This window comes from Stigmatopora nigra, chromosome 17, assembly GCF_051989575.1.
Source record: "Stigmatopora nigra isolate UIUO_SnigA chromosome 17, RoL_Snig_1.1, whole genome shotgun sequence".
Lineage (NCBI taxonomy): Eukaryota > Metazoa > Chordata > Actinopteri > Syngnathiformes > Syngnathidae > Stigmatopora > Stigmatopora nigra.
The window spans coordinates 8,412,501-8,422,331 of record NC_135524.1 but is presented as its reverse complement, the minus strand read 5'-3'; positions in this window follow the sequence as shown (position 1 = coordinate 8,422,331).

Sequence of the window (9,831 nt, the reverse complement as noted above, 5' to 3'; positions counted from 1 at the left end):
TGCTTATAAGCTGAGTGCCAATGATTAGTCGATAAGTGTGATTGGCTGGTGATTAATCCAATAGGTACAATTTCTATCTCAACCAAAGTCAACCAGACTAGGCTCCAACTCTCCAAGTGCTATAGGAAATGACTGGATATTACAACTTTTTACTCTTGCTAATAAACTTATCATACGTACTTTTAACCTCATAAAGCTTAAAACGTTATGCTAAAATTTGCCTACTCTTTGCAATATGGCCTTTGTACCCAGCTATTAATCTTCTCAATTGCCTATTTGAAAAGTGAGTATGTGCGTCTATGCACATATGCATTTATGTTTCTTCACCTCAGAATTCACACAGCAAACTCCTTGGTCTGGCATCTTAATGAACAAAATTGTATTCTAAGATTCAGACTTCCTTGATAGGATTTCACCGTACAGCTTTTGCTGTTTAGACAATTTTAACGGCCAATTGCTTTGGATTTACTAGACAGTCTTTGATAGTCCTGCATTGCCTCGACTCGCCATGGGAGATTTATTGTTCCAACCCCCAACCAACAGCACCAGTGAATGTTGAAAGCTAAGAATCTATACAGAAAACATAGAACCTCAGCCTTTATTCAGTAGTAGCTTTTACATTCCAGATATGCACTTCAATGCAAATGTTGATTGATTTGTTTTTGGCTTTTGTAGACTGCACACGACGCGTTGCTCTCTTTTAATAACATTTTCCATTACAATCCTTGAAAATTTAGTTGGATTGCTGCAGAAATTTTCTCTAAGAAATATAGCATTTAATGCTGTTAATGTTCCTGATGACAAGCCATAGACACAAATGGGATTCTAGAAAATTACACTTAGAGAAATTCCATAAAAGGTAAGAGTGGAGAATTCTTTGTTTTGAAGATGAAAAAAATTTGATTCCAGTGAAATCTAGGACTTAACACAACTAACTGTTCTTCAATTGTCCAAAATCATTTCTTCTGTTTAGTGCAATGACATGCATGCATGGTTTTTATCATGGCCATGTTAAATGCCTTAATATTTTTATGTTCAGCATAATCTAAAAAGTCAAAGAATATGATGGTTGTCAGTCACCACTTTGTTATACTTGTGTTAAACACTGCTTACATTTTGTTGAACATTTCTAGTTTTATCATATACTGTGGGGCAAATAAGTATTTAGTCAACCACCAATTGTGCACGTTATCTTACTTGAAAAGATTAGAGAGGCCTGTAATTGTCAACATGGGTAAACCTCAATCACGAGAGACGGAATATGGAACACCGTTCCCCCTCGAAAATCACAGTTTGATTTTTAAAGAATTGATTTGCAAATCGTGGTGGAGAAGAAGTATTTGGTAAATACCAAAAGTTAATGGGTTAGTTATTTTTTCCTTTGAGGCCAAATGTTTTCTCTAACTTTTCACAAGCTTTTTACACACTTGCTGGTATTTTGGCCCATTCCTCCAATCAGATCTTTTCTAAAGCAGTGATGTTTTGGGTTGTCGTTGGTCAACACGGACTTTCAACTTCCTCCACAGACTTTCTATGGGGTTGGGATCTGGAGACTGGCTAGGCCACTCCTGGACCTCTAATGCTGCTTATTCTTTCTTTTTTTTAACTCAAACAATATGATTTGTCATTTGATCATTATGCTTTTTTCCACATTCTATCTCTCCTGGTTCAGGTTTACTCATGTTTTCAATCACAGGCCTCTCTAATCTTTTCAAGTTGGAGAACTTGCACAATTGGTGGTTGACTAAATACATATTTGCCCCACTGTACATGTTAACCACAACTTTTGTGATTGATTATTCTCATTTGACATCATGCCAAAAAGCACTCCTTCAAAAGCAAATCCACTCACTCTAAGGCTTTGGAAGTGACGTGTTTGTTCGATGCCCCGCGTTGCGTGACAACGGTTTAAATTCTGAAATGTGAATTTTAGAAGCCTGCACTGTATACTATACATCTTAAAAAAAATGTGTCATCTTTAGAGACTCCGACTTTTGATGTTCCGCCGTCCAAAACATCCAACTGTTGATATGGTGGAGTCTTAATTGCACCTTGTTCAAATGTAGGATGATTTTTGCTTTTTCAACCATATACGTGTCATAACCACTAGGCTACAACTCAATTATTTGTTTTATTATTTTTGGGGGGTCGAGGGGGGGGGGGTGCTTGGACATAAAATGAACGAGACCAAAACATCAGTTTTTATTTTTACATCCTAACTCTAAAGATACCAAAAATCCTTAGAATTGCGTAAGTTCTTGGTTCCTGTAATGTTATTAAATTCTAACTGATTTATCTGTCTCAAATTTTGCTAATGCTAAATCCTGGCATTCAAACAGAGGTGTGTAGACTTTAATTGAAGCCAAGGGGTTGTTACTCATGGAGTGTTTTGTACGTTTGGGGTGTTTTCAAAAGAACTGACAAAGAAATTGATGTTTTCGGCCACAGTGAATGTTTCACAGCTTATTTGAAACAGTGATGGATGAGACACTGAGGCTACGTGTGGAAGTACGCCAGCAGACTGAAACAAACAGGCAGACTTTAGCTTTTAACTTTAATGGATAAGCACACAAAGTTTACCAGTATGCCTTTCACATTACTTGCTTAATTAGTATTTCTGTTGTATTTTATGTCTTTGAATCAAGTGTTACTGACGAACCACAATTGTGTAGTTTGTATATTTATTACAAATAAATGATTTCATGAAATCAATGACCAGATGGATATTGGCATTTTCAAGGATATTGGAAAAGGACACAGGTTACAAAATTTTGTCTTGATACGATGCCACATTTCCAGCCTATGACTTGGCAAGATTGTCTTCAAACTTGCTTTTGCAGTATTCCTTCATCTGAAGTTATAATAGGGGTGACCTTACTTTGCGATTTTTCGATTATTCGAAGAATTACGGTACACACACACACTGGTACCTCGGCTCTCGACCACAATCCGTTCGAGAAGGCTGTTAGAAATTTGAATTGATTTTTCCTCTTACAGCAGATTTTCCAACATTACAGTCCTTGATGCGAACCAAGGGCCTCCAATCAATTTAATATCTGTACACATTTAACCTGGTCATATTTTGGCTCCAACAGGCTTGCTAGCTTCGGAGTTGTCCGCCCTTTCTTAATGATGTCCATTTTTTTTCTGGAAAAGACCGTCTGGAAAATAGCTTTGTGAACAACTCTGCAACCAAATCCATGTTTTCCTCCGTCAGCCATTGTAGGTGGAATTTGCGATCTCTGTCTGGCTCACTCGCTTTGGTTCGCCTACTAGCCAATCATAGTTGGTGAAAGCTATGATGTATCCCCATGCCTGCGAAATTGCCTTGAAGAGCCTTCAGAACTGATTGTGAAGGCCTTGAAGCAGATTTCTGACACTGGCAACAAATAATGGCTGAAATGTGATTGGTTAAATGCTTCAATATGAAAACACACATCTGGAAGCAGTGAAACCGGAGTACCCGGAGAAAACCCAAACACGGACAGGAAGAACATGAACTCTACAGTGAGGACCAACATGGAATCAAATCCTTGACCCCAGAACTTTGAAGCTGATGCAGTAACCTTTTTGTTCGCCTGACCTCCTTTGGTACATTCTCCCTTAAAGAAAACAACAAAAACACCCAACTTCCACTCACACATACAGGTAACAGTTTTATTCATAAAGAAAACAATGCTACTGCACTGCCATTTTTTGTGGTGTCCCACATTACTTTGATTCTCCAACAATTTGTGTGACCCATTCACTTGTTTAGGCCTACTTGTCTAGGTTTCCTCGATAGCCTGTATAGGCACAAGGGCGGTTGGACAACAGACAGAGCAACATGGACAGAGGACGACAAAGCATACTGAAGGTAGACAAAAGGATATTTGTTTATTTTAAATGTTCTGTTTAACCTTCTATAAATCAGGGTGAAAAGTCACAAGTCCATCCTCTCTCTGAAATCTTTCTCCCTAATCTATCTTGTCCAAACTATGGCTCGCGGGCCACTGTCCAGTTTTTAGTGGCTCAAATCAAATGATTAAAATATTGAATAAGGCTATAACCAATGGAAGGAGGTGTAAAATGAAAGAAAATTAAGACACTTATTGTACTGGTATGTGAACGAAGACCTCATTGGGCACTTATGAAGTTTTATTAGTCTGCTAGATATTCATCAAAGAAGACACTTTATTTTATTATGTGCCCCCCTTTGTTTTTTCAGAAAAAGAGTAACCTTCTGTGGATATTGCTTCAATCCACCACTTCTTTTGATAGTCATGGGGTATTGATCATTTTTTGTGTCCTTTCGTCCCTTCCTGATGCATTACCCCTGAGAGGTTGGGCTCTTGAAATTGCTCATTATAAAAAGGATGAATAATTCTAGTGTTTCTAAGTGAGGGGAAAAAAATACATAATTACTGAAAGGAAAATAAGTTTGTTTGAACATGCCACACGAGTGTCAACTGTACTCAATTTTATAGAGGTTTGAAGATAATTTCTGAAATGTGTAACACGGAGAGGAATTTGAAACTGTTTTGCACCAATGCCATTTTAAGGCTTGGCTGAAACAACTCCTAATGATACGCTTCATCATCCAGTATGATTTGCCCGACTGCATATTTTTGCAGCCAGATGGATAAAGTACCTCACCAAAAATGTCATTAAAAGCTATTGCAGGGTATTCCATACAGCTCTCTCATTCTACAAGGTATAGCATAAAAAATATTTTCCTCACAACATATAGCTCTAATGATCAACCAGCATGTACATGACAAACAGAACCCAGAAACGAGTCTTACGAGCTGGTAAAGATGATTGCTTGAAGAATGTCAGGTTGAAAGGAAAATATGCAGTGTCATTGTGAAGTTAAATGTTTTTGCCACTTTATTTTTTTGGAACATGATTGACTCCAGGAACAAGGTGCTTTGTTTTCAGTAAAGCAAAAGTACAACTAGGTCAACGTTAGGCTATTCATCTCCTTACTTTATGGAGGACAGCCAGTGCTGGCTTTGCTCCATTTATTCAACCAGGGAACGTGTACAACAGTGCAGTCACAAATCCGGTCTCCTCCCAAGCCTCCACTTCCCAGACCATGCAATTTCCTTTTGTGGGAAGAGGGGTTGTGTAAGAACTGGTCTATGTGCCTCCCTTTCCAAAAGCTGTGGATGAACTGAATGGTGGAAATAGAAAAAAAAATTGGGAAGCTTTGTGTGATACCTGAGACCAACTTTGTTTCATTTAACATAATTGAAAATTCTAATTAAAAAAAGTAAATGATAATATTTCAAGATTTTAGAATATAGCAGATGCACTTTTATTTCCTTAATAGTTTTTGAGAATATTCAGGGTCAAAATAAGACCAGGACTTCAGGTACACCGTGTACAACATTTTTCATTTTACAATATTTTCCTCCGTGACCATGAATGTAAAATAGCAACTTATACAATATATGCTTTCAGAATTTATTTGATTAGTCACTAAATTAAAAAAATGGGATTTTTATTAGATGGAAATCGTCTTCTAAAATATGTAGGCACATATACTCCAAGCACAAACGTTAACGACTTCTGTAAGAATATTGATGCTGCTTACAGGACAGCAATTTAAAAGCCTTGATAAACTTATAGAAAGCAGGTGTAGTTGTAAATGACTACTGCTACATCCCCTGGTGGAGTCCTTCCCTTTAAATAAGATTTCCACTATGCATAGGCAAACCGTCACAAATTTTAATTGTTTTAGCACAATCTGTCTGTGAGTCCTGATAATTGTTTTTTGAATAGTCTTTGTGGCAACTGATGGTGAAGTAGTGTTTCATTTGCTTGACCTTGGTGCAGGCAGCATGAGACCGATTCCTTCTCAGTGGTGTGATTGTTATTCCGTATGTCTCTGTGTGGGTCCTATGATTGACTGGTGACCAGTTTGGGGTGTAGTCCCCCTTTTACCCAAAGTCAGCTGGGATAGGCTCCAACACTCTGCGACACTGACGGGGATAAGCGGCGTTGAAAATGGATGGTTGGAATATTCATTGACAAGATTCAATGATTTAATTAGTGTGTAAAAATTGTGACAGTAGGATTTTAAACCAGGGCGTCTCATTTTTTATTAATGTATTGTGGTATTGCACAGTTTGTGGACGATTCAGCAAAGGACAAACATTATAAATGGATGTGGTACCTGTCTGACAAAATCTGTTGAATCTAACGGAGGGCTTCTCCATTTTGGCCTAACACTCTCTTATTTGATACCTTAACTTGGTTACTTGTTACATCCACTTTTCTTTGTCATTTACATTCATTCTGTTACCTTCTTTCCACCAAGCTCTCAGTTGGCTGACTCAACTTGCTTGCCATTGGAGCACCTGGGAGAGAAGGCAAGGACGATGAAGTGAGGAGAAGAAAATTGTAAAGAACGAGGTCTGCTGCAGTAACAAGGTGAGTCAAGGTGGGGATAGACATGGATGTCACGTAGTAGAAAAGCCTTCTCTCTCACGCACACACCCCCGTGTTGAAGTAAGAGCTGATGCGAATGTCGTTAGTCTCGGAGGTGATTCCGAACCTGTAATGAGATTCCGTGGCTGCCCTGTTAGTAAGAGTTATGTCACCACTAACAGGTGCTAAATTCGCTTACGCTGCAGTCAGCATACATACATGACCACTTACTATATATTAGGGGTGTAAATCATCAATTCCATCGCAATATGTTATCAATTCTTTGAATAATTATATTTTTACTGGTTTCTTGTTTACCTCGATCCGATTTAAATCTGCTTATTTTACCATGTGTTGTACACTTTTAACATTACATTTCAATTAAATCAATAAAAAATACAGCTGAATTTTAATGTAGATTTGGTAGAGAAGTTTGCTTTTGCTAAGTGTCTTTCTAGTTAGACTCGTTAGTATCTTTTAACCCTGCCAATTTTTGCCGTGTCTTATCCTGCCATTATGATTGGATTAAGTAAAGAGTAGAGTATGAAATGGATTACAATATTCCGCAAGGTAGAGTAAAATACAGTAAATTTAACAAAATAAATACAGAGGTATTTCATCCATCAATCTCCAATAACGCCAGAAGCTGTCAGTGTGAATTAAGAGTTTCTGCCACCACATAAGCACCCCCTGGAAACATGCTTGTTTGACCTTAAAAACATAGGATCTATTTTGAAGTGCAGATCTCGCTTTTACCCGGGAGTGTCTGCATTACAGAGGAGTCTGTAATAACTGCCTCCATGGCCATCTAATGCTTCACTATCAGCAATCATACACAGACAGAGGGCTTTTGGTTGCAACTAAAGTGCACACAAGTGAGGACATGGTAAAATGAAAGTGCATGAGTGGCCAACCATGCCTTATGAAGGAACATATTGCATTATAATCAAAGAAAAAACAGAGGCATATCGCAGGTTTGTTGACTTTCAGGACAGTTTTCCATCCATTGGTTTTTCTTTCTTCTCTATTCACAAGTGATTTACAGTGTTTACAATGAAGAAACACAACTTGTATGGACAGTGAAACTAGGCAGTCTATTGCTAAATGCCACTTGAAAAACAAAATACATCTCATATACTCTGAGACCATGTGGCCACATATCAACCACTGGGACCAGCACCCTATAAACTGTCAGTTCTTGGTCTACTGTGTCAGCCATGGATTGATGAAACAATCAAACTGTTGGGTTTATTCTGTTTTATTATTATAATAGTTATATTAATTCATTTCTTTATTAAATCAATCTCTTTCTTTTCTTTGTATTAATTCATTACTTTGTTAAATCATTCTCTTTCTGTTTTTCAAAAGTCTTGAGGTCACACCAAGTCATCTTTAACCTAGACAGCCTGTTCCAGGATGGTTATACAAAGAATCCACCCAATCTGGGTCCTTGAGATTTGGTGGGCCCTTGGTGACGAGGACAGGGCTATTCGGACAATAACAAGAATATTGTTATCGTTATGTAACCGTACACTTCGGGTTTTTCTGTATGTAACGATTATATGATTATGATTATATTATATGATTCTTAGGTCAAGGAGGTTGTATAATTACTCTAATCTAAATGTTGTTAGGTCTAGTCCCTGTTTTTGTTATTAGTAAAATACTTTGATTGTTATTGTAGTCCCAGATGTTGTTTTTACTCATACGTGATGGAATGATCAACAACTCTGTAACTTGTGACCATAAGAATGGGACGAAAACGTCTATTCGAGGAGACGTTCGGAAGTTGTAAGGTGACACTTGCTGACTCTCCCCTTCGGAGGCTATCTGTTGTATCCATTTCTATTTAATTAAATGTCAATAATTGAATAAGATGTCTTCCTGCAGTTATTGATAATTACGGACGAAGGTAATTATTAATGAACCTGACACAAACACACCTGGATCACACAAGAGGCAGCAACTAGGAGATACACCAGGGGCAGGGGAACTCAATGGGTAATCATAGGGACAGGTCACACAGGGGAAAAACAGAAAAACCAATCCCTAACACACTGGGATCTTAGGAAAAGTCAGTGTATATTGACAGCTCTTGATGTTGGGGTGTGATAAAGGGAGAGAATACTTTTAACATATGCATAGAAGCAATATTTGTGGAACACAGAATGTTATTTTCTAATGTGTAGTAGTGGAGAAAAGCCTGAACAGAAAAAGTGGGAGTAGTACGGACAATTTTAAATCTTTAACCTGAATAATGAAGTATCCGCTCTCAGAATATTTTTATTTGTATTCAAATCTGAGATCTTTCACATTAAACTAATTCACACTGACTTGCGTCAGTCCATGAATGGAAATTTTAAAATGAATGAAAAATATGTAGAAAATGGAAGAGCGAAAGCTATGAGAGAATATCCGATTGATAATAGCTGTAAAGCTCACTATCAAGGTTAAGTCTGTTCCTAGTCATCTTCCCGGCACGTACGCCCTAAATTAGGACCTTTTATTTTCCCCACATGAACAGTGGGATTCCAAGGCTCATTTATCGCAGCCACTTGAATGTCACCTGAATGGTAGTGGGCGGACTGTGACTGTGGGGATTCCCGTTAACCAGGCGGAATGGCAATTACCATCCAGGCCATTTTTGGCAAGCACAGAGGAGAGAGAATGATTGAAAAAGATGAGTCACCGTTAAGAGTCGGAATTCAGGTTAGCTGTCTATGATGATTAAATACTGAGAGATGTGTTCCAATCTATAGGGGAAAAGTTAGTGTGAATAAGGCATTTTAGATGTGCTGTGAATGAACTCCAATTATATCCTTTTATCTTAATGTGTTCAATTTCCCCCAAGCATGAGCTATATACACCTATGTTGAATACATTATTAATTGGAATGGTGTTGTTTTTGAAAGTCATTTTACGTTAGTATTTTATTTTGGGGCAGCATGGTTGCTGAGTGATTAGAGAGTCGTCCTTACAGTTCTGGGGTTGAGGGTTCAATCCCAAGTGGGTCCTCCCTGTGTGGCATGGTCTCCCCATGCTGGGTTTTTTTCCTAACACTCTTCAACATCCTACATGCTTGGTAGGCTGGTTGAATACTCCGAATTGCCCCTAGGTATGAGTGTGAGCGTGAATGGTTGTCCCTTGTCTCCTTGTGCCCTGCGATTGGCTGGCCTTGTAAGGATAATTGATTTGGAAAACGAATGAATGGATATTATTGGTATTTAAAACGTTTCTACCGTTTCTACTCTCTTACTTTAACAGTAATGATTGCAATACCACTTTTTGTGTTTTTAAAAAAAATTTTAGTCCAGTTTCTTTTTCATGCTGTTAAGTTATGACCGCCATTAAAATATATGGATGACCAAGCAGAGGGGTTGTTACTGCTTTTATTTTAGTAAGCATCTACTTCCCGTC